Source organism: Pinus tabuliformis, chromosome 1_1 (assembly GCF_031772625.1).
Source record: "Pinus tabuliformis cultivar Carrire ecotype Pingquan chromosome 1_1, CPIR1, whole genome shotgun sequence".
NCBI classification, from domain to species: domain Eukaryota; kingdom Viridiplantae; phylum Streptophyta; class Pinopsida; order Pinales; family Pinaceae; genus Pinus; species Pinus tabuliformis.
Genome location: NC_142297.1, coordinates 864,620,639 through 864,644,397, shown reverse-complemented (window position 1 = coordinate 864,644,397; position 23,759 = coordinate 864,620,639). Strand labels below are relative to the sequence as shown.

Below are 23,759 nucleotides of genomic sequence, written 5' to 3'. Positions count from 1 at the left end.
GGATTTTTTAAGTGCTAAATATATTTATGAATTCAAAAATGTATTTTAAACAACAAAAAATTACATTCTTACTCGATAACAAAAAATCCCATTGTATTAACCTATTCTAGTGAGAAAAACTATTTTTTCTATATATTAAACTATACCTTAAAAATATTTATATAAATAATATTTTCTATTTATAAATAAAAAACTAAATTATCATATCTATTTGAATATTATATAAATAATATTTTCTATTATTTATTATTTTTAAATAAAAAAACTAAATTATCATATCTATTTGAATATTTGATTTTCCATACAAGTATTCATAAACAAAATACCAAATTAAAATGTTTGCCAACATACTGATAGGGCATTAATATTTCTTATTATTTTCCAATATTATAAATATACGCATGTTATTGATATTTCTTCTTATTATTTGCCATGTTAATAAAAATGTTATGATTTTTTTTTAATAAAGATGTAACAACGCAACGACACCTCAAAAATTTTGCACATCGTTTAGTTAGTGTTCTCCAACGAAGATGTGGCACATTTAGTGAGGTGATTCACGAAGAATCCCCTCATCCTCTAAATATAGTTAGGGTTTATCAACTCCAAATTGCGGGTGGTGGAGCGGCGGAGGCTGGTTTGCTGTTGAGTGGCCAGCGGAGCGGCGCGGCGCGGCGGGGCGGGGCGGCGTTCACATGACACGATAAAAATAAACCAAAAAAGACATTTAAAAGAAAGAGCCGAGGCCGACGCCTCTTCTTCTCGTTTCTATTTCATTTGAAGAAGCCGACGACGGAATCGCCAACGAAGTTGACGGCCACGATTCGCAGAACGCAAAAAGCATTGAAACCCCACAAACCCTCGTGAAATTCTCGTGTGCTGATGGCGACCGAGGTCACGCGATCGAATATCGGTGAGTCCATGATGCCTGTGAATTTTCTTCTATCTCGACAAAATATCCGTATTCTGTTGCCTGTTTACATGTATGTATGCTTATGGCTGCTTGAATCTTCGGATTAGAAGGATTTAAAATTTAATCGCTCTTTGAAGTTGCTTAGATGGCGTCGTAGAAGTAAAGATAAAATTGTCTGGCCTCTGTCCTGCCACCCGCGAAGATGGCGGCGCGGCGCTATCTTGGCAGAGTATAGCACAAATGTTAGACAGATGTGGTGTTTTTTTAGGGGCCTTTGGCCATCCGCTGTTGGCTTTAGTCGCAGGCTGCTGTATTGTTGTACAACGATGCACAGCGAAGTACATGCGGCTGCCGCGGAGCTTCGAGGCCGCCTGCGTCGCGGGTTCGAAATCGGGGACTTAACAGGGGGGAGGGGGTTCCGGTGTTTACATGTGGCTAATGCCGGGTCAGGGCTTTGTGTAAAATCTTGGGAGGAATAATGGTGGAGTCATCGTTACAACGCCGTCGTTAACCCCGCCGATGGTCTTTTCACGTTTGTTCTCCATTTGCCGGTGACGCAGGCGTTTCTTGATCCTTTTACGAGCTTGCTTGGGGTCTGCCGCCGTGATTTTGCATTCTACGTGAAGATTTGAGCTCGAGTTCCGTCAATTTTGTCGCCGATTACCTCGAGGTGATTCGAGCCGTGGTGTTCAAGTTTCTGGAGAGAATGTTGGGGTGCCGACGATGCAGCATGTTGGGGTGCCGACGATTGAAAGATGTTTAAAAGCTTAAATGGCCAGGTGATTGAAGGGTTCGTCGGCCTTTTAGAGTGGTGAGGCCAAACCCGCTTTACTGGTTTGGCATGAAATGTTAAATTCTCATGTCAGACATTCTGGAGTCTAGTAAGAAAAAAAAGATGCATTGTATTATACAGCATTGGGTTCAGAATGTATAAAAGTTAGCTTTGGTTTTTGTATTGTGTTAATGTCTTAAGGGTTCATGCAGGCACGTGACTCTATTTACGAGGACATTTGATGCTTATAGAGGCATGTGTTATTTTATTTTTTTAGAAAAAAAGGTTTATATCTAAGAAAAATTGTACAATTCAAAGTCCCCACCCCACCGTCTCCCAACTGATATCGTTTCCAGGGAGATGGGCATGACTGTACTCTGGTTCTTGTAGGGCATGTGCTATTACCAGGCAAAATAGTCCCTGCATTTTCAAATATTTTTTAAGGGAAATAGTTTCAGTACAGGTTTTACCTTACCGTAGAAGTAAATTTCACGACCTTTACTACGTGAATACACAATCTATTCAATAAACAATGTTAGTAGACAATCTTAAGAGATAGATTGACCAACTGAGAGAAACATCTTGCCTCTTGCACCTTAAAATTTTGGGCCTAGTAAAGCAACACAATCTGCGTCATTGTTATTCCGTTGGCAAAAAAATCTGGCATATACATGCATGTGAGACTCTTGCTATTTGAAATTGAAGTCTCTGCTTCACACCCTTCTGTTATGGTGTCATATAAGTAGTAGTAGAGGAAATTTTTTACTGGAACCTCTAGCAAGAACATGTAGACACCATTTATTTGGTAAACAATGTTAGTAGACAATCATGAGAGCTAAATTGACCAACAAAGAGAAACATCGTACCTTTAGTTTTGGACCTAGCAAAGATATTAAGTTTTAACCAATCCATGCCAATATTATTCCGTTGGCATAACAATCTGAGCCTATGTTAGCATGTGCATGTATGTGTCACTCATGATTGGATATTGGATTGAAAGGATTTGAAATTCAATCAATCTTTTGCTATTTTTAAGATCTTGCTTTGTATCCTTACTTTTATGAAGACTCCAGTGGTTTGAGAAACAATGTTATTAGACAATCATAAGAGATAACTTTGCCAACTAACATGAAGACACTAGTGTTTGGGAAACAATGTTAGTATACAATCATAAGAGCTCTAATTAGCCAACTACGTGAAAGATCAAGTTTTGGGATTAGCAAGGGCATAAACTAATATGAGTCATTATTATTCTGTTGGCATAACAATAACTTTTGAGCCTATGTACATTTATGTGTGACTCTTTGGATTTAAAGGTTTTGAAATGCAACTGTTCCTTCGTTATGTTTAAGCTCCTTCCCATGGCTTTCTTTTTATGATGTAGTGGAAATAGAAGTACAAGAAAAATTTAATTGGAAGCTTGAGCAATAACATGAAGATACCATCTCTTTTGTAAACAATGTTAAGGGATGAACGTGAGAGTTGAATTGGCCAAATAAGGGAAAAATCACCTCTCTTGCACCTTAAGGTTTTGGGCCTAGTAAAGGCATAAGCCAACCTGTGTCATTAGTTTTTTGTTGGCCAAACAATTTGGGCTTATGTATATGTTTGTGTGACTCATGCTTGAAGATTGGATAGAAAAGATTGGAAATTTAATTCTTTTTGCTATGCTTAATACCCTTCTTTGTATCCTTACTTTTATAGTGTTATAGAGGTAGAGGGAGAGAACATGAAGACACCATCTATTTGGTAATTGATGTTACTAGACAATTATAAAAGCCACATTAGCCAGCTAAGCTAAGCTAAGAGAAAGATCTAGTCCCTTGAGGCTTGTAAACTTTTGAGCCTACTAATTGTGCAAACCAATCTGTGCTTGAAAAATAGAGATTATTGTATTACATGGCTTTTGGTTTGAAAGAGTTGTATTATGTTTGAAGTAGAGTAATAATAGAGATGGGATGTTGTTCAAATTGATGTGATGGAGTGGAACTGGAACCTATGTCATTGGATCCTATTGCCCCGCTCCTATATATGTTTTGATACATATGGGAGAATAGGATTCAAGTTTATGGTACTATAAACATGTTTGTTGCTTCATGTAGTTCATGATATGACTAATGCAATATCAAGAAAAGTTAATGAATTGAAACCTAATGTACACCATAACTTCAACATAAATAATACAAACTATGGAAATAAAATAATGCACACTAGATTGCTTAGGAACTATGGACCTCCCAAACAACTCACACTCTCTTTCATTTGAAATATACTTACTTTTTATTGAATTTAGAAAATGGTTTGATTGTGCAAGGCATATTACAAAAAATAATAAACGTGAAAGTGTTGACACCGGGAAAGGAAATCTTGGGTAGACTGAAAACCTCTTAATAAACCTTGAGAAGCAATTTGTTGTAGCAAATCCCCTTTAGCAATTGAATTGGAAATATTTAATAACTATCAGTAACAATTTTTTCTTCCCCTTTACAAGCTCTGGGATAACATGCAATCGAGCAATATGATCTTGAAAGGTCCACAAAAATAGGTGGTCATTGTCATTAAGACAAATTCATCATGCATTAGAAGCAATGTTTTAAAACTCGAACTCAAAATCCATCGAGGGTCAACTTGTACTCTGACTCAAACTTTGATTGACTTGGATTGATTTGATTTCAATGGCTTGGTTTACTAAAAAAATACATAAAATATTTAAATTTTAATGAAAATATTATATTTTAAAGATTCCAAACCATGATTCCAAAAAATTATTGAAAGTTAGAAAGAAAGCATTATGAATAAAAGAGTGAGAACATTTAAATGGAAAACATAAATGATAAGTAATATTCCACCTTTGCCTCTATCTTGATCTTTTAGGGACATCAATCAACACCACAATTAATCAATGAATGTATTGAATTGATTTACATGAGCAAATGAAGCTCAATAAGTAATACAGAGATATTTACAGAAATAGAAACATCAAGTTTCTATTAGGAAATAGAAACAACCAGTTTCTTTAGAGTCAAGAAGCCTGTATAGACCATGATCCTCTAGGCCAACAACAACCGTAAGCCTAGTGTTCCTGTCAATAATGGAGCACTTGTGCGCACTGAACACTACATCAAGCTGAGGAGAGTTCCTCATAATCTGGCTGACAGACAACAGATTAATTTCCACACTAGGAACATAGTACACATTCAGGGAGATGAGTATGCACCCACCAGATTGGATCTGAACTGTACCTTTGCCAACCACTGTGTACTCTTCACCTCCGCCGAATACCACGGAATCATTGAAAGGTGGGAAATCAATAAACCAGTCACGCCTGTGAGAGAAATGGTGTGATGCACCAGAGTCAATGTACCAGGCCGAAGACGGGACATGATCTGAAGACCTTTTAGCCATAAAGGCATAAAAGGCAGATTCTGTCTGCTTGGAATGTTCTGCAACATTTGCTGTCTGATGGGGCCCTTCCTGTTTCTTCTGTTCAGAAGCAATCCTCTGTCGGCAATCTTTCTTCATGTAGCCGAATTTGTGACAGTAATTATACTGCACATTTTCTTTCTAGCAGGTTCAAAAAACTAAGAAGAACCTTTATGCTGAAAGGACTGAGAGGGTTGATATTTGGCAACAAAAGCATTTTCTGAGGAGGCTGATGAGGCACCACTACCAAACTGTTGTTTCCAACGATCCTGCTGCATGAGTTTGGTGCATAACTCCGGAAACTTCAGATCAACATTAGTGGAGGTAATGTTGAGTGTTTCTATGAAGTGCTCATAAGATTTTGGTAGACTTTTCAGAGTGATGACTACCATATCTTCTTCCTCCATGGTTCGACCAATGGCTTCGAGCTGATCTCGAATGTCTTTAATCTTGTTAAGATGTTCCTGTAAAGACATATGTTCGTCCATCATGATGGAGAACAACTGATTCTTGAGAAAGAAAGCTCTGCTCTTGTCGGATGTCTCGTGCAATTCCTTCAGATGTTGCCAAATTTCAGCAGCTGTTTTGCCGGAAGGAATCTGCGGTAACTGATCATCAGTCACAGAAAGTTTGAGAAGCATAACAGCCTCTCGATTTCGATTATCAAACTTATCTTGATCAGTACCAGCTATACCGATATGGAGCTCTTTGTTCAGAACGAGCTGGTCAGGACGCCTATACTAAAAAATGGTCAACATTCTCTGTTTCCAGATGTTATAATTGGTGCCATTAAAGCGCTGATTGCCTTCCAACATCAGATTGGTTAGCGAGGCCATCTGCACGTTTCCTAAGACACATAAAACAACAAAGGAGTCTGGCACAGATTTCTAGGCAGATGCCGGCTGATCTAGAGAAAAATCTGACAGGTGCAATATGAAATAAAACTAGAAGTCGTAATTTTTATGGACAGATGATACCTGTATCACGCCAAAAAAAAAATCCATTACTCCGTACGTGCGACCCCTCCTCGGTTCGCTCAATGGAACTTGGCAAATGACGCGCACTATCTCTTTATTAAAAAAACACACTGCTGAAGCACACAATCATAGAAAACAGAGCTGAGCAGTTAAAAAATGGCCAAAAGACAGGTAGAGAGTAAACGTTTCGATTCTGGTGGCTTTTGATAATGTTGCGGACGCATCACACGGAACAGTGTCTGACGATATTAGACTGCCTCCATCGTGTTATTACGTATGTTTGCCATGCAATACCAACTGCTTGCCTCCAAATGTATGCACAAATTTTTCAGGGAATATCGTGTGACTGATTGTGTTATAGATGACAGACGGTTACGATGAAGAACATCATCACTGTGTTCTCACTCCTCAACTGATTTTCACGGCGTGTTTTCGATGGGACCTATGGTCGACTCTCCAACATGTTCCGCACCATCTGCATTCCACCAATTTCTGGCGGCATGGGCCCTGTCAAATTATTGCCCGAGAGATCGAAAAGAAATTCTAGGTTTCGAAGACTGGCAGCCTCGGGAGGAATGGTGCTGGAAAGATTTTCCTGCGAGAGATCGAAGGTGTCCAAGAACTTGCATTGTTCCAAATTGTTTAATCTCACGGCCACTTTTGCGTGAAAGCAATTCAGTGTTTTGAATGAATGAAAATGTTGTGTAAGCCCAGGCAAATGGAAACATGCGGCTAGCGGCTTTGTAGCGGACTGGGGTTCCTGGCAGTGTGAGTTCCTCCAACTCAGCTAACTGAAATATAATCAGTTCGTAGAGAGGTGACAGCCTGGGCAAGACCGACAACAGCCGAGCTCGGAACAGAGAGCAGTCGAGCCCAACAATTTCCCTGATGCCGAAGAAAGAAAGAAAAAATATTGTCGAGTTGTCAGAGAGAGAAAGGTTGAAAGCCGGGCGTCGAAGTAGCAGGATGTTGGAAGATACAAAGCGGTTGGTGCCTATATCTTGCTCGAAAGTCTGTGACAAGATTCGATCCGGCTGTGGCACGAACAACTGAGCGAGAAAAAACAAAACCCTCTCGTGGTGTTTTGTCAAGGTCTGTCGAACTCTAGCGGAAAACAAATACGACACCCCCAAAAAAAATTTCAGATTTCTAGAGAGCAATTTCAAAATGAAGCACGAAATTTTCCAAATAATGGAAAATTATTTCGAAAGAAAACCTAAGCTTTGATACCAAAATCAATGAATGTATTGAATTGATTTACATGAGCAAATGAAGCTCAATAATTAATACAGAGATATTTACAGAAATAGAAACATCAAGTTTCTATTAGGAAATAGAAACAACTAGTTTCTTCTAAGAAACTGCTAAAAAGATAAAAATAGAAAACAACTAATAAGAATGAGCATTAAGCACTAAATAGCATTATTCTAATAACGATTTCAATGACATTGCCTAGTGCAAGCCTTACAATATGGTAGAAAATGCTTAACATGTCTAATTAATGATTTTAGTTTGAGTGAAGGAGCCATGATAGAGTAGTTCAACAATTAATACCGCTAACATCGAGGTACATAAAGGGCTTGGTGCTCTTGATTAAATGCCAATCCTATGCCCTCATACAATGATAAAATCCAATGAAAATGTTGCAATCCTACCAATCTTGAAATCTTGAAAATTGTTAAGTTTGTTCAATTTTGAATGGTATATGAAATTCTACTCTCCATATGAAGTTTGATGAGCTTGGAGTCACTCAAACGGCTTGGAACAATTAACAGTAATGCTAAGAAATTAACTAAAAGGGTAAAAAGGAAAGATAAAGGAAATTTCAACTTTTACTTCTTATCATTACCATTGATTGCCAACATTTTTGGTCAAATCATGTGAGGCAAGATGAGAGTTATCCAAGGCAAGACATTGGTAGGGTTTAGGAGTTAGGTTTTTTGGTTTTTATTTTTATTTTTATTATTATTAAAAAATTGAATTTTTTTGGTAAGTCTACCATTTTGGGATCTTGGAGCTACTTGGTCAAGTAGGTACAAACTTGGTTGAGTAGGGTCAATTTGGTATAAAAATGGCCAAGTCAGGCTTTGACTCAGTTGGTTTTCATAACCAAATTGGCCTTTTAAACCTAGTAGGATGCCAAGTTAGTACGACCACCAATCAACTCAAATGAGTTGAGATCACTTTTTTTAAAACACTTACTAGAACATGTCCTTTATGTTAGAAAATCCGAAAGGCAGAAATATTTTCTTATATAGATAATTACTTTTGATTATTTTATCTTTATGTTCTTCTTTTATCTTTCAGTTCATCAAGCAATTACCAAAACAATAACACAAGGACAACAGTTGTAGGTGGACAGCCAGAGCAAAACCCATATCTAGGGGAAAACCCTGTCAACAATTCTTCCTTCAATAGTTTTTTGAGATAGTCCAAGACTCTAGACCCTGAAAGAGACTTCCTCCACACCAAGTCAACCCTCAATCCTTCTTGCAGATGATAACCCTTTCAAAGCAACAACTTTGACCAGACTTGGAAGACTTCAATCTCCCTTGATACACCTTAGAAATGAGTGAGAGTTGTCCCAAAATTTCGATCTTGAGGTCTTCTATCTCCTTCCAGAAACTCACACTTCTTTCCAGCTCCTTTCAAGCCCTTTACTAACTTCACACCTTTCTAGCTTCCAACTTCAGAGATCGAACTATGTGAGAGAGAATGAGATGCTCCAAATGAATTTGAACTGCCTTGTATTTATAACCTTCCAGGGAGGTCGAATTACTCTCCTTGAGGCTGACTTGATCTTCTTGAGGCCGACTTGGTGTGGAGACTAAATTCATTTTTGACTCAAAAAAGTTTCTTTTTACATGATTCGAAAGCCCAAGAAGGGTCTCTTTTAATGTACAATGACTCTAGTGACTCAAAATAAATCCTAGAAGTCATCAATGGGGACTTTGACCTAAAACATGATGACCCAAGCATGAAACCCATGCTTTAGTAAGTCATGATAATAATAATAAAAATATTTTCTTCATTCTTTTGATAAGTACATCTCAAATACATTTATGAAACCAAACCTAGTTACATATTTCAACACTCCCTCTTATTAACTAGGGAGGTATTGTTTTAAAAAATGGTCAAGCCGACTTTGATTTGGCTGAGCTGACCAAGCCATACCCTTGGCCGGTTCGGCTCGACAGAAAAATCGATCTCGTGGTCGATTTATTACCGAATCGGCCGAGCCGGTCAACGACTTGGCCGGTTTGGTAACAAACCGGCTGGCTTGGCCGAGTCTGTGTTAAATCGGCCGAACCGGCCAAGGACGCCCAAAGTCGCCCAACGACTTGTTTGGAAGGGAAAATCAAACCCCAAACATAATTATAATTTAGTTTTAGGTTTTCTTTAAGGCCATCTACCTCTCCCAAGCCTATAAAAGCTACCCAACCCCCTCACATTTGCTCATAGCTATCTCATTGCATGTGTGTGAAAATTTGTGAGGAGTTTGTGAAGAGTTGTGGAGTTTGTTTTTGGAGCAGCAGTGAGGAGTCTTGGGCAATCATTGGAGGAGCAGTGAGGAGCTTCTTGGGCAGCCATTGGAGCAACATTGAGGAGGCAATTTGTGCCTAGAGGCATTTTTTTTTCACTTATAAAATATTTTTTTGCTTGTGTTTTTTTTATGCAAATCTAGAAATTGAAAAGAATAATTTTTGTAAAAGAAATGAACATTGAAGCATTGTTTTTTGCTTTTGTTTTCATTTTCAGATTTTTTTCCTTTCATTTCCAAGTCCAAATATCAGAAAATGGCTCCTAGAATGAAAGATGCTGCTTGGGCATATGTTGAAATGATTAATAATCAACTGCATTGCAAATTTTGTCATAGAGAAATTAAGGGCAGTCATAGGCGAAACAACACTTGGCTGGTGTTAGAGGCCAAATTACTCCATGCGAGGCACCATCAAAACAAATTGGGGAGATTAGGAAGGAGTTGCTAGATAAATTTGAGAAGTTTGAGGAAGAAAAAGCTAGGCAAAAAGAAATAGAGGCTGAAATTGTGAGGAAGAGGAGTATAAAACACATGATGGCTGCCAATCCCAATTTTGATTATGAGGGCTCTTCATCTATCCCTTGCGCTGATGCATCCGACCCCTTTCACGATGTTCCTCCCTCTTTGGAGTCTATTCAGGAAAAGGGTAAGGGTAAAATGAAAAAGAAGGGTGATATCAAAAGTTATTTCACACGCTCCTCTCCCTTTGATAGTGCAAATGGTCCTCAAGCTAATAGAGGTCAAATGCAACCCACTTTAGATGACCATTGGAAGAAAGAATTGAGAGAGACTGCCTGTGATTACATAGCTAGATGGTGGAATGATGCTGAGATCCCCTTCAATGCTTTTTGTTCACCATATTATGAACATATGTTTGATGCCATAGTTGCTGCTGGAAAGGGCTTCAAAGGCCCTACTAAGCATGAGTTAAGGGGATCTCTTTTGCAAAAATAAGTTTCCTCCATTGATGGATATTTGAAAGATTTCAAAAGTTCATGGGCAAAAATAGGATGTACCAGCATGTCAGATGGATGGATTGATCAAAGGAACTGTACCATCATAAACTTTCTTATCTTTTGCCCGCAGGGAACCATGTTTCTAAAATCAGTTGATGCATCTGATAGGGTGAAAGATGCACACTTGTTGTTTCAGATTTTGGATGAGGTTGTTGAAGAGGTGGGGGTGACTAATGTTGTTCAAATCATCATAGATAATGCCTCTAACTATGTTTTTGCTTGTTAGAGGAAAAACACAAAACCATCTTTTGGACCCCATGTGCTGCACATTGCATAGACCTCATGCTTGAGGATATTGGCAAAATAGATTGGGTCAAGAACACTGTAGAGCATGCCAAAAGCATAACAAAATATATCTACAATCACTCATGGATTTTGAGCCTGATGAGGAAACACACAAGGGGCAAGGATATTATTAGGCCTGCCATCACTAGATTTGCAACTCATTTTTTGACATTGCAATCTATGCTTTCTCAACATAGAAACTTGGAAAGGGTGTTTTCCATTGATGAATGGAATGAATGTCTATGGTCTCGCAAACAAGATGGCAAAGATGTGAGAAAGAAAGTTAATGAAGAAATATTTTTGAAAAAGGCAGCAGAGGTTGTGAAGGTTGTTGAGCCACCGGTTAAGGTGTTGTTGTTGGTGGATGGGGAAATATTGGCTATGGGCTTCATTTATGAGGCTATGGATCAAGCAAAGGAGCAAATAAAGGTAGTATACAAGGATATAGTGGCTAAGTATGGGCCCATTTGGGAAATCATTGATCAAAGATGGAACAATCAATTCTATTGCTCTATACATGCAACTAGGTTTTTTCTGAACCTAAGGTATCATTATAAATCTTTGGAGGTAGAAGCTTTGACTGGGGAGGCCACAGATGGATTGATTGACTGCATTGATTGCATGGTCCCTAAGGAGAGTGATCAGTTGGAGATACACCGACATATCACTTGTTTCAGCAGAGCCACAGGTACCTTTGGCAAGAACCTAGCAAGGATTGCAAGGGAAGTAGATGAGCCAAGTAAACAAAAGTTTCAATTTTTTGTTTATAATTTGAAAGGTGGATATAATTTGTTGAGCTAACTCATTACACAACTATGTTTTTTGCAGCACAATGGTGGGAGGCTTTTGGTAGCCATTGTCCTCAATTGTAGAAGTTTGCAATCTGTATTTTGAGTCAAACTTGCAGTGCTACTGGGTGTGAGTGCAATTGGTCTGTCGTTGAGAGGATTCACACAAAGAAGAGAAAGTGTTTGGAACAAAAACGGTTAAATGATCTAGTCTATGTCCAATACAACCTCCGACTAAGACGCAACCAATTGCTGAACAAAAGACTTGATACAAATCCCATTGTGTTGGAAGATATTGATCTAGCATCAGATTGGGTAGTGGAGAGTCATCCAACAGAGTTTGATTATGATGAGGATATTGGTCTTGATTTGGATTTACAGATGGAGGCATTAGTTGAACATAATGTTTAGTTGAATGCAGATCCACTTGTACCAAGCCCAGCGCCAAGTCCTCCAGTTGCAGACACTTCCTCTACTTAGCCACGACGAAAGCGCATATCTCGTCTATCTCAGCGTGCAGCTCCTGCGCCTGCTAGTGCTACTACTTGTACAATTGCAGTTGGAGATGGTGATGAGGAGGAGGAGCCATGGGTTTCCCTATTTGGCTTTGATTTGGAGTTTGAGCTAGATGATGTTGGCTTCTTTAGCAGTAGCCAGTAGTACTGATGACTCGTGATGTTTTACAATTTACTTTTGTTGTAGAGGCCATTTAGAGCCTCCTTGGTTATGTGTTTTTGTTTTGATCTCTATATCATGCATGTATTGGACAGTGCACTGGGTGCCATTTTGATATAATGGATATATTCATGAGCCTACTTTGATCAGATGTTGTCTTCTCTCAATATTATAATTCTTTGTGTTTGGAAACATGAAAGAAAATCTTTAAAATTATGTTTTTTCATAAAAAAATAAATATTTAATGTATTTTTTACAACAACTGAGTCATTGAAATCAAACTGGCCGAGTCGATACCGAGTCGGAGTCAGAGTCGGGGCCGAGTCGATACCGAGTCGGAGTCAGAGTCGGAGCCGACCCTCGGTCGGTTGGAAACTCGAGTAAGAGTTTTAAAACACTTGTACAAGTATAAGGAAGATCTCAGAACACATGAACCATGGAGAATTTTAGGCATTGCAATGCCATGGACTAGATTCCTGACCAGGGCAATCTATCCAAGGTCCTCCAACAGTTTAGGCACCGCAATGCCATGGATTAGATTCCTGGCCAGGGCAATCTATCCAGGTGGGACTAAGATGGACTAAAGCTTGCATCCTCTCTAGATACCATCAAGCTTACTTACTAACCATCAACCCAGGGATCTAGGTGTGTATACGAGGTCAGAGCTCCATGACCAACGCCATCCTCCCTACTTCGGGAACTAGATATCAACACAAAGTGCCGACCATATGTCCTCCTAGGTAATGTCTTAGATCGGCGACAAATCTCTGCCAATGAAATAGATCGACAACTCTAAATATGTTATCAAACTTCCAAGAGATTTATCTGTACAAACACAACCCCAATTACAAACAAACTTTCAAATGTACATAAATAGATACAAACCTTCGGGGTCTTCTAAACAACTTGATGTTGCTTCTCAACTTTTCACAGCGGGACTTAGAGCTTTCCAAATGAACCTTGACAGAAGATTTCTCAACCATGCAACTTCCTCTCCTACTTTTCATGCAACAACATATTCTACAAATAGATCCGACCCTTATTTCGGTAGCCCTTCAAAATACGTTCTCCAATTTCATCTTTCACTCATGGCCTTCACTAAAACTTACGACTGTTAGTCATGGTCTAGTGCATGACACATGAAGTAGAGAACCATATCCATCACTGCCTCTTAATTGGGGAGGATATAATTTTCATCTAGGCTCCTTCTCAACTTAGGGGGCTCAACTTCTTTTCTATGACATCGGACAATCTTCCGTGGCTTCCATCCTTCTCATCAAAGTTATCATGATCATCATCATTCACATCACGCCTATCACATCAACTTTACTTTGCGAACATCTTCACCATCTTGAAGATTATGTGCTTGCACAACCTGGATAGCAAGTACAACCAAATTTATAGAAGCATGAAGTTAACCATATCAAAATCATGGAAGCATTCAACTTTAGACATTAGAATACTCAAACTTAGTTATACACAAGAGACACATATATTTCAGCGTCTTACTAGGGTTTCTGTCATAAACCCTTGACTACTTCATCAAGACTTTGAGCATTTCATAACAACTTTCACTATATCTAGGGTTTCAATGTTTCTTCCAGAGGTATGATATACCCTAATACAACATATTGCAAATCCTAGAAACAATTCAGGCAAATATAGATCTACAATGTATCTAACAACTTTATAATTCATATGTTAGACTTCTTACTAGGATTTAGTGTGAGATCTTAGATTTTATACATGAGCTTTTAATAAACAAAACTAATCACAACTCAATTCAAAGTAACAACATGACTAGCTTCCACTAGGGTTTGTTGCAAACCCTAGATTTTCTCAAACAATCAAACATCAATCATAACTAAAACTCAGAACATAACAATCTTACACAAATCTCAAATTATCACATAATCATCATATATTAGAGATTTGGACTTCTATTAAGGTTTAATTACAAAACCCTATAATTCACAAAGACTATCATCTTTAGAGAATCAAACTTCGACTAGGGCTTAATTCCAAACCCTAGGACTCATAACCATCAATAATTAGGTCAACTCATATATCTAGGATTCCATCATCATGCATAAGCATATCATAACATGTGTTAGTCAAACCCAACTACACAAATATCAATAAGAGTTAGACATATAACAAACTTGATTAGACTAGGGTTTGATTAGACAAACACGCATACTAAGGATTTCATTTCTAGGACATTATAAGGGTTTTGCTTATACACCCTACCAAAACATAATGATCTAGGGTTTCATTACAAAACATAGCAAACCCTAAATTTTCAATACTTCAAAGGTTCAGGATTTCAGACATTACCACTCAACCCTGACAAGTTAGGGTTTCCCTAACCATGTTAAAACCCCAAACATGACATTATCAAAGCATCGAGCATTTTTTTTTGACTTCGGCAATTACCCTAAGTAGGCTAGGGTTTCACACATTATCATCAACATACACTTAAGTGAGGGTTTTCGTAATGAACCTTTCTAAGGTTCCACAAGAATAATCAAAGATATGAGGAGGGTAGATTAATCTAATGATGAATCACCCAATCAAGAATCTTTAAGATTCAGGAAAGCTAGACACAAGGATGTTAGTGATAGTTTATCAAAAATGAATATGGAGAGAGCAAAACTTGTAATTCAAAACATACCGCTTGTTTCTTAACAAACCTTGTAATTCCAATGCTTTGTTTGGTGAGGCCTTCTTCCTTGAGTCTTCAACAAGTTTTCCTAAAGAAGGAAAATAAGAGTAGAAATGTGATTAGTATTTAATGCAAACAAAACTAGATAAATAAGACAAACTAAAAATGAAATTGGTAATGAGATAATTATCTTTGGAGGTTGGTGTGGGCTCCCTCCAAGCTTGAGGGATGCCTATAATCTTAAGAGAATGTTTTTCCAAAATATGTTAAACCTACAAATACTAAAAAGATAAAATAACTAAAGCTTAGATCAAAGGACTTAGTAGTGTAAGTCCCTTGTATGCAGTGCTTCGGACTTAGTATTCTTTGGAGATCCTTCTTCAACAACATTGGCTTGATCTCTGCTTCTTTTTCTTGTTCTTTGGATTGTCAGTACAATCACTTTTATAGTGACCCATCTTGTGGCATTGGTAGCATTCTATCTTGGACATATCGACTTTCCTTATTGGCCCTCTTGACTTCTTGGAGTGTCCTTTCTTGTGAGAAGCAGAGTATGCATTTGACACCTTTTCTTCGTCATTGTTGGATACCAATGGAATTCTCATTTTTTCTTGGGTGCAAGCATTCCACAATTGTTCAAAGTTAGGAGCTTCTTTCCAACTATCGAGACTTGAAGCAAAAGAGCTCCAAGTAGGAGGTAATTCCAATAGTGCGGTGATTACTAGCTCCTTCTCTAGTACAATTTCATCTATGGCTTGTAGTTCATCGCTAATTCTAGATATCCTCACAAAGAAGGAAGCCACAATATCATCCTTTGTCATCTTAGTAGCCCTTAACTCATTCTTCAAACTTGCTACTTGACCAATATTTTTGATAGTGAATAATTTTGACAATGCTTCATACATTTCTTGAGCATGGTCTATATTGGAAATGTATGGAACAAGATTGTCCTTTATGCTTTCTACCATCAGTGTCATAGCCAGTATCTCCAATTCTTTATACTTCACCTTATCTGCATCACTGGATTCTTTGGTAGGTTTTTTCACCTCTCCTTTGACCACATCCAAGACCTTGTTCTTTTCAAGAATGAGGTCAATCCTCTTCTTCCAAGACTTGAAGTTTGATGCTCCTTTTAATTTGTTCTCACTCTTTATTGTGTCAGACATTGTCCTTGAAGATAGTGAGCTTCTTCTCTTTTAAGAGCTCCTTATATGATCCCTAGATCAATCCTTCAGTTCCTTCTAGTAGAGACTCAAGACTGACTTTTTCCTCCTTCACCTTAGCTTTGAAACCATGTTAGAAAATCAGAAAGGCAGAAAGATTTTTTGATATAGATAATTACTTGTGATTCTTTAATCTTTATGTTCTTCTTTTATCTTTTAGTTCATCAAGCAATTACCAAAACAATAACACAAGGACAACAGATGTAGGCGGACAGCCAGGGCAAAACCCCAGTCTAGGGGAAAACCTAGTCAACAATTCTTCCTTCAATAGGTTCTCAAGATAAGCCAAGATTGTAGACCTAGAAAGAGACTTCCTGCATACCAAGTCAACCCTCAATCCTTGTTGTAGATGATATTCCTTTCAAAGCAACTTCTACCTAGGAGCATCAACAACAACTTCAACCTAGTAGCAGTAGCAACAACAACTTCGACCAGACTTGGAAGACTTCGATCTCCCTTGATACACCTCAAAACTGAGTGAGAGTTGTCCCAAAATTTTGATCTTGAGGTCTTCTATCTCCTTCCAGAAACTCACACTTCTTTCCAACTCCTTTTCTATCCCTTTACCAACTTCGCACTTTTCCAGCTTTCAGCTTCAGAGATCAAACTATGTGAGAGAGAATGAGATGCTCCAAATGAATTTGAACTGCCTTGTATTTATAGCCTTCTAGGGAGGTCAAATAACTCTCCTTGAGATTGACTTGATCTTCTTGAGGCCGACTTGGTGTGGAGGAGACTAAATTAATTTTTGCCTAAAAAATAATTCTTTTTACATGATTTGAAAGCCCAAGAAGGGTCTCTTTTAATGTACAATGACTCTAATGACATGGAATAAATCCTAGAAGTCATCAATGGGGACTTTGACCTAAAACATGATGACCCAAGCATGAAACCCATGCTTTAATAAATCATAATAATAATAATAATAAAAATATTTTCTTCATTCTTTTGATAAGTACATCTCAAATACATTTATGAAGACTGAACCTAGTTACGTATTTCAACACTTTAGATGATTGTTGAGGTAGGTTGTGTAGAACACGCCTCCCATGGGTCACAATCATCCACAATAAGAAGAAAAATCTAATGTGGTTCCACATGTCGACGTTACAAATTTGTTAGAAAGGGGGATGCACCTTGCCATTCATTGTGCATCCATGCACCAATTGCAAGTTGAATGGGATGAATTTCCCTAAGTGTGCCTTCTTTCCCTTGTAATACTATCTCGAAATGTGTTTTCTATGTAAAGGAGGATAGGGCTACATGGCCGTAATGTTGCCTACATCCTTTAAGCACTAATGGTCACTTGCCCTGTTAAAATTGGAGGTTGGATGGGTGTCTTTGCATAGGCCTTGTGTCCAAGCATGTAGAAGATACCTTAATAATTATGTCGAGAAGCACTCTCCAGCCCAATATGGTAGAGATGTTGTAATGTAATGTCTTGTTTAACATTTGGACTTGGTCAAATTACATACAAATAAAATAAAATAAAAAAATAATTATAACTAATAATTAAACCAACCTAGATCCATCTTAACTCCAGATCTACCAAGCGCAGAGAGGGATCAAATCAGTGTGGAAAAAGTCCCGATAAAATCTCCCCAAAACGCCAAGAAAAGGATTAAAATTGCCGACTTTTTAATCGGGATTAAATCGAAAAAGTCATTAAAACCAATCCTTTAATGATCAAATCATCTTAAGTCGGGATTTTATTGAAAAAGTCCATTTTTGATTTTGCCGACTTTTTGCCGACTTTTTCAAGACTTTGCCGAGTTTTTCAAGACCCTTGCCGAATTAATCCCGACTTCGACTTTTTCCACATTGGATCAAATACCTTGAGATGCAAACCTATTTTAGAGTGAAAAGAAATTTGATCCCTCTCAACACTTGGTAGATTCAGAGTCAAGATGGATCTAGGCTGGTTACTTATTTCAACATTTTTTTTCTTAGATAAAACTTAGGAAAAGCATGATAATTAGTTATTATTGGCTTTGTAACTTAGATTTCAAAAATTTATAACTTTGGAAATCAATATTTCTTTTTTGACTGGATCAAAAGAAAGTGATAAGATCAAATTTTGGCCTTTAATATTTTCTTTGAGGATCTCAAGGAGGAGATAGGGTTATGAGAGAAATTATAAATTGCTAGAATGAGTGGGTGAAGGACACAATTTGGAGATCACATCGAGTGAGAGAGAAGAAGGTCGATTTGGGTGAGAAGAAGGAAGGTCAAGCAATTGAAAAGGGATCGAGTTTGCAGAGAGAGAGAGAGGGGCTGTGCCTAAGTTGAGTTCACAGGAGTAGGGCGGAGTTCTTTGCTGGAGGAGAGGCCACATCCTAGTTTGAGTTTGCTGAAGAGAAAGGGGCTATACGTTGCAAAGGGAGAGGTTGTTTGTTGGGCCGTACTGTGCAAAGGAGAGGGGCCATTTTCTAGGGTTGTTCTTGGCTATAAATTCTCTGGAACTGCTGTTGTAATATTTTCTTGATTTATTCTCTGAAGCCTAATAAAATCCCTCTTTGCTGGTTTTTCCCCACATATGGGTTTTTAAGGGTAAAAGCTGTGTAAAAGTTTGTGCTTGGATTTATTGTTTCTGTTGTGCATAATTTGTTAAAACTCAATTGTGTTAATTGTGTGTAGATTTCGTATTTGATTTTTCTGGGTTTTTAGTAAAAATAAAATTTAGAGTATAAAATTATTGGCACGTTAATAATTTTTGTTGGCTTAGAGAAAACTAACATGGTATTAGAGCAAAGCCTCTGAAAGAAATTTAAGCGTTGCACAAGTTCAAGCTCGAAGGAGTTCGTGGTCTTTCTAGGGATTTTAGTAAACAATTATTCAAGGGTTTGATTTACTATGGAAACCAATGTCATGTATGAAGACAGGTTAGAAGGAGCGGCAAACTATCTTCAGTGGATCACAACTGTTCTCAAGGAGAACAAGTTGCAGAGCTTTGCTAACTCCACAGTGATTTTGCCAATGTTAGATCTTGTTGCCCTAAATCTCCATGAGGTGAAACAAGTAAGGGCTTAGGGGATCATCTTAGGTGGGGTGAAAGATCTGCTTGAGAAAAATACTGCCAAAGATGTTGGATGCACTCACCAAATTGTACTAGAGTGACAACCAGAACTAGAAGATGGCTAAAGGATAAGCTTTATGGCACCAACATGTCCAAGGGAGAGAACATGGCTTCCTACCTTACCAAGCTCACGCAAGTGTGAGATGAGATGGTAGCTGTAGGGGAGATAGTGTGTAAATCTGAACTGGTGCATATAGCCTTGAATGGCTTTACAAAGTAGTAGGATGTATGTAGGATGCATCGTGGGACGAGAGCATCTTCCCACCTGAGAAAGGATACAGGATATTTCACACAGGAGGAGATCTGAGAAGGGTCTCATCATGGAGACACAAAAGAAGCGAGAGGAGGAAGAGAAGGAAGGTGTGCAAGGGGTGTGCCATGGGCAAGTACACCAAGATTGTGTCTCCTAACAGTGACAACAGGTCTAATGGGATATTGGACTTAATTCATTTAGATGTATGTGGATCGATGTCAGCCCTGTCTACTAGAGGGTTTGACCCTGACCAATTAGACTCTAGTAAACCAAGTCCCCAAACCGTAGAACTATACAAAATGTGGGCCAAACAAGAATGTCCATGAGTGACATCTTGGTTGATATGTCCTAAAAATGATTTTCAAAAGACTATCTCTCAAGAAGTGCTAAGTGTCGAATTTTGTAGCTATGGTTGGTCTTCATAATTTATATTTTTGGCCCTTGAAATATATAATGAAATTGTAAGACATGTTCTTGATGTCATTTTCATTAGTTAGCCCTAAAAAGAATTAATATAAGACATGTTCTTCATGTTAGTATGAAAAGAGAAAATTTTGAAATTTGATTTTTTGAATTTTTGGCTCCAAACTTGTCAAGTCGGCCCCAGTGAAGAGACACGCCCATTCAAACAAGCATAACACTATATATAGAGCATTCGGCCTCCTCCACAAGGCATCATTTGGCCTCTCACATAAGAAGACATATTTTGGGCATCCTTGCAAAGAAGGACAAGAAGAACGAATTCATCTCTAGCATATTTCTCTCTCTACTTCACACATGTGACTTTCTGGTCATATTTTGGGCAGTAGGTCGAACTTCTGGTAAGCATGGCCGAGTTTCTGGGCATATTCTAGGAGGTCGAAATTCGGCCTAGGCAGATTAGAGAGGGTTGAAGTTGAAGGCTAGAAGATTGATTTGAAAAGAGGGTTGTTTGACCAGGTTTGATGATAGATTTGTTGGTTAGTTTGACCTCATAGTTGATTAACAATGCTAGGTGTATCTCTTGTTGAACTAAATAATTTCTCGAAGGAAAAGGTTGTTGGGTTTGCCCCCCTAGTGGGTTTTCCTAGGTTAAATATTGTGCATTATGATCTCTACTATCCTTATGCATTTATGGTTGAATTTCAGAAGTATAATTGCGTAATGATAAACTGCAAGTGCTAAAGGAATATCTACATCATTAGAAGTAATTATCAACATTTCAAAAATTTGTGCTTGTATCTATTGCACTTGAAAAATTAACACTAAGGACCCATAACCCTTGTTGATTTGGGTTGATGTACATGTTGCAAATTGAAGCTGGGTCCTTTGAATAATACCCCAAGATAAGTATATGAGTTGGTGATCTTGATCTCCTCTCCTTTGAAAAAGAAATGGTGATCACAAAGGATTTTCTTTGAGGCATTGAAGATCATGGCCTTGGCCTTATCTAGGTTGGTGTTCAACTATCAAAGTTCACAGAAAACGGCCAGGGCGTCCAATTGTTTCTTCAATCCATTTGGGAATGAGGCTAGAAGAACCACATAATCCGCAAATATCAATATGGAAATCAAGACATGGTGTAGAAGGCAACCATCACCATCTTGTATTTGTTCCTACAAGGACTCCAACTCGTCAGTGTAGATCCCAAATAATGTGGGTGGGAAGGGGCATCCTTGTTTTAGATTAATAGTATTCCAGATAAAATTTGATAGCTCATGTGCTATGCATAGATGACCAAGAATTTATTTGTATGAATGTGTGATGGCTATTAAAAGGGTCTCTGAGATGCTAATGTCTTCGAGTCTCTAGAATAAAGCCTTCCTTGGGAAAGAGTCAAAATCTTTTTGAAAGTCTACAAAATAATAGTAAACTTTTGAAGAGCAATGTTGAGCTTCCTCAATGATGGCCCTAGGTGTAAGGATGCGATCAATAGTTTGGTGATTAGTTTAGAATCAACTTGTCCTTTAGCTCTAAGTTGCATCTACTCGAGCTCTCTAGAGAGCTACAAGTGGAGTGATGTAGCATATAGCTTCAAGAATGTGTGGCCCACCATGATTGTCCTATAATTGTTGGGATCTGAGTTGGGGCTCAATTTGTGTATTGGGTGAATGTTGTGCTGTGACCATGTTGATGGGAAACCTGTATAGACCACATGGTTGAAGAGATCAACTAAGTAAGGAACCAAAGCACGAAGATTTTGCTTTAAGAACTCTACCTAGAAGCTATCCTCGCTTGTTGTTTTGCTACTGTTCATCATCCAAATGGCTTCTTTGATGTCAATGTCTAAGAATAAGAAGTGTGAAGAGGGGGGAGAGGTAACTTGAATCTGGGGCTGCCTCGGGATGTCGTAGAGAGTGGATACGTTGGAGAACATGGATTTGGGGTTAAGGTCGAATGGGAGGGGAGAATTTCAGGGGAAGACAATGCAACATAAGTGTTTAGGAGAGTGAACAAGGAAAATACATTAGTCTCATCTCTTCTTTGAAACAAAGGCATTTCTTTTGACAAAGGAGACGATGATAGGAAGCTTTGAGGTTGGCGTAAGAGGGGTGAGTATGGGTGAGCGTGTGTTAAAGCTGACAGTGGAGAGATTTACCTTTCTCATCACACCATCGATTCATAGGACATGTGTTGGTTTTTTGGGAGGTGGAAGAGAGTCAGGTTGAGTGAGGGTAGGAAGGATTTGAAGGGTACATCCCAAATGTTGGATGAGAGGCAATTGTACTTAGTCTACATAAAATCAAGTAGGGAGAACTAGGTCACAACGGGGAGCATTTGGCAAAGGTGGATAGAGAAGATTATATGCCCTATTCATTGAAACAAAAAGTAGTATGGGGTGGGTCTTTGGGGAGAGGTGTAGCAAGAACAAGGTGTCAACTCATCGAGAGAAGGAAAGAAGGGAATGGTTAGTGAGGGGGACGGGCGAAATAGACAAGTGATGAGTAAAGCGTGGAAGTTCTGGATAGAGAGGATATAATCAATGACACTCACTCTTGCACCATTAGGTTGGCACGTGAAAAAGGAAGACTTTGGAAAATATGGGAACTTGTTAAGTATTAACAAATCTCGAGTTTTCCCTACGTGTAAAAGAGGTCGGCCATAGGTTGCGAGTGGTCCCAACTCCCATTGCATCATCAAACATCTAGTGAAGTCCCAATGACTATGCATCTATGCCTTGGATGCAAAATGTGTTCTCAAGGCTCTAATCGATCGTGGAGAGGAATTTTGAGGGTCTTGGTGTGAGAATTGAAGTCACCTAGAAGGATAGCCTCCCCAATGACTGAGTACTAGGTGATGCCGACATACAAATCGATAAAGGGGTCCCCATCAAGCCCATTATCAATAACATACGACAAAGAAGTTGGAGGGAAGTAACATATGACAATGTAAATGTCCTTGGGGAGGGGAAACATCTCAAATCCAGACCCACATAAGGCTAGCAAATTCATTTGCAACCACCAAAGATATTTTATTCCGAAGGGAGTCTCTAAGGAAACAAGCAGCTCCACCTCAACATCTGATACCACCCGAGCTCCTTATCTATTTTCTACACGCTAAAACCAGTGATATCCTATAATGTCTGAGAGAGGTTGAATAGGGATCTCCTGTGTCTTGGTTATGAATAAGTTGTTTGACGATCTAAGAGCATCATATAAAGACCTAACAATGACTAGAAAGACCCATTTCCATTCCAATAACTGATGGAATGAATGCACCATGTCGCCCCTCCTAATGGGCTTGTTATTTGGAAGCCTTGAAATGGGGTTTCCACTCGGGTGGAAAGGACTCCTGGATCACTGCGTTGAGGTTCTTGATGATTGCCATTTCCTTGCCTGACAAGTTGCTATAACTAACTCCCTAGGATATTTGAGCTCTACAACTTGTCTTCTAGTGAGATCTTCATCCGAGAACTATCACTAGGAAGGGAAAACAACTTTTGCTTAGCTCTAAGTGCCCAAAGTTGATCAGTTGCAGTGTTAAACTAGAGAAAAAGAGTGGCGTCAGACCGAAGTCAAACACTATCAAAGGTGACATCAAGGAGATACATATTATCTCTGAGGAATAAGGTCCCAACTACCATGGGGTTTGATAATGGAAGAGGTAAAGGTTTCCATCTCACTATTAGGTTTAGTTCCTGTGCCTGTTGCGTATGTTCCTCCACGAGTTTAG

At 38.5% G+C, this 23,759-nt stretch overlaps 1 protein-coding gene across 1 annotated transcript in view; it reads left to right on the top strand.

Moving 5' to 3' along the window:
• Positions 1–564: 564 nt before the first annotated feature.
• LOC149217021 (uncharacterized) overlaps positions 565–23,759 on the top strand; it is a 219,620-nt gene continuing 196,425 nt past the window's right edge. The window contains exon 1 of the mRNA XM_089390112.1: positions 565–913. The gene's annotated coding sequence lies outside the window, so the exon portion shown is untranslated. The remainder of the gene's footprint in view (positions 914–23,759) is intronic.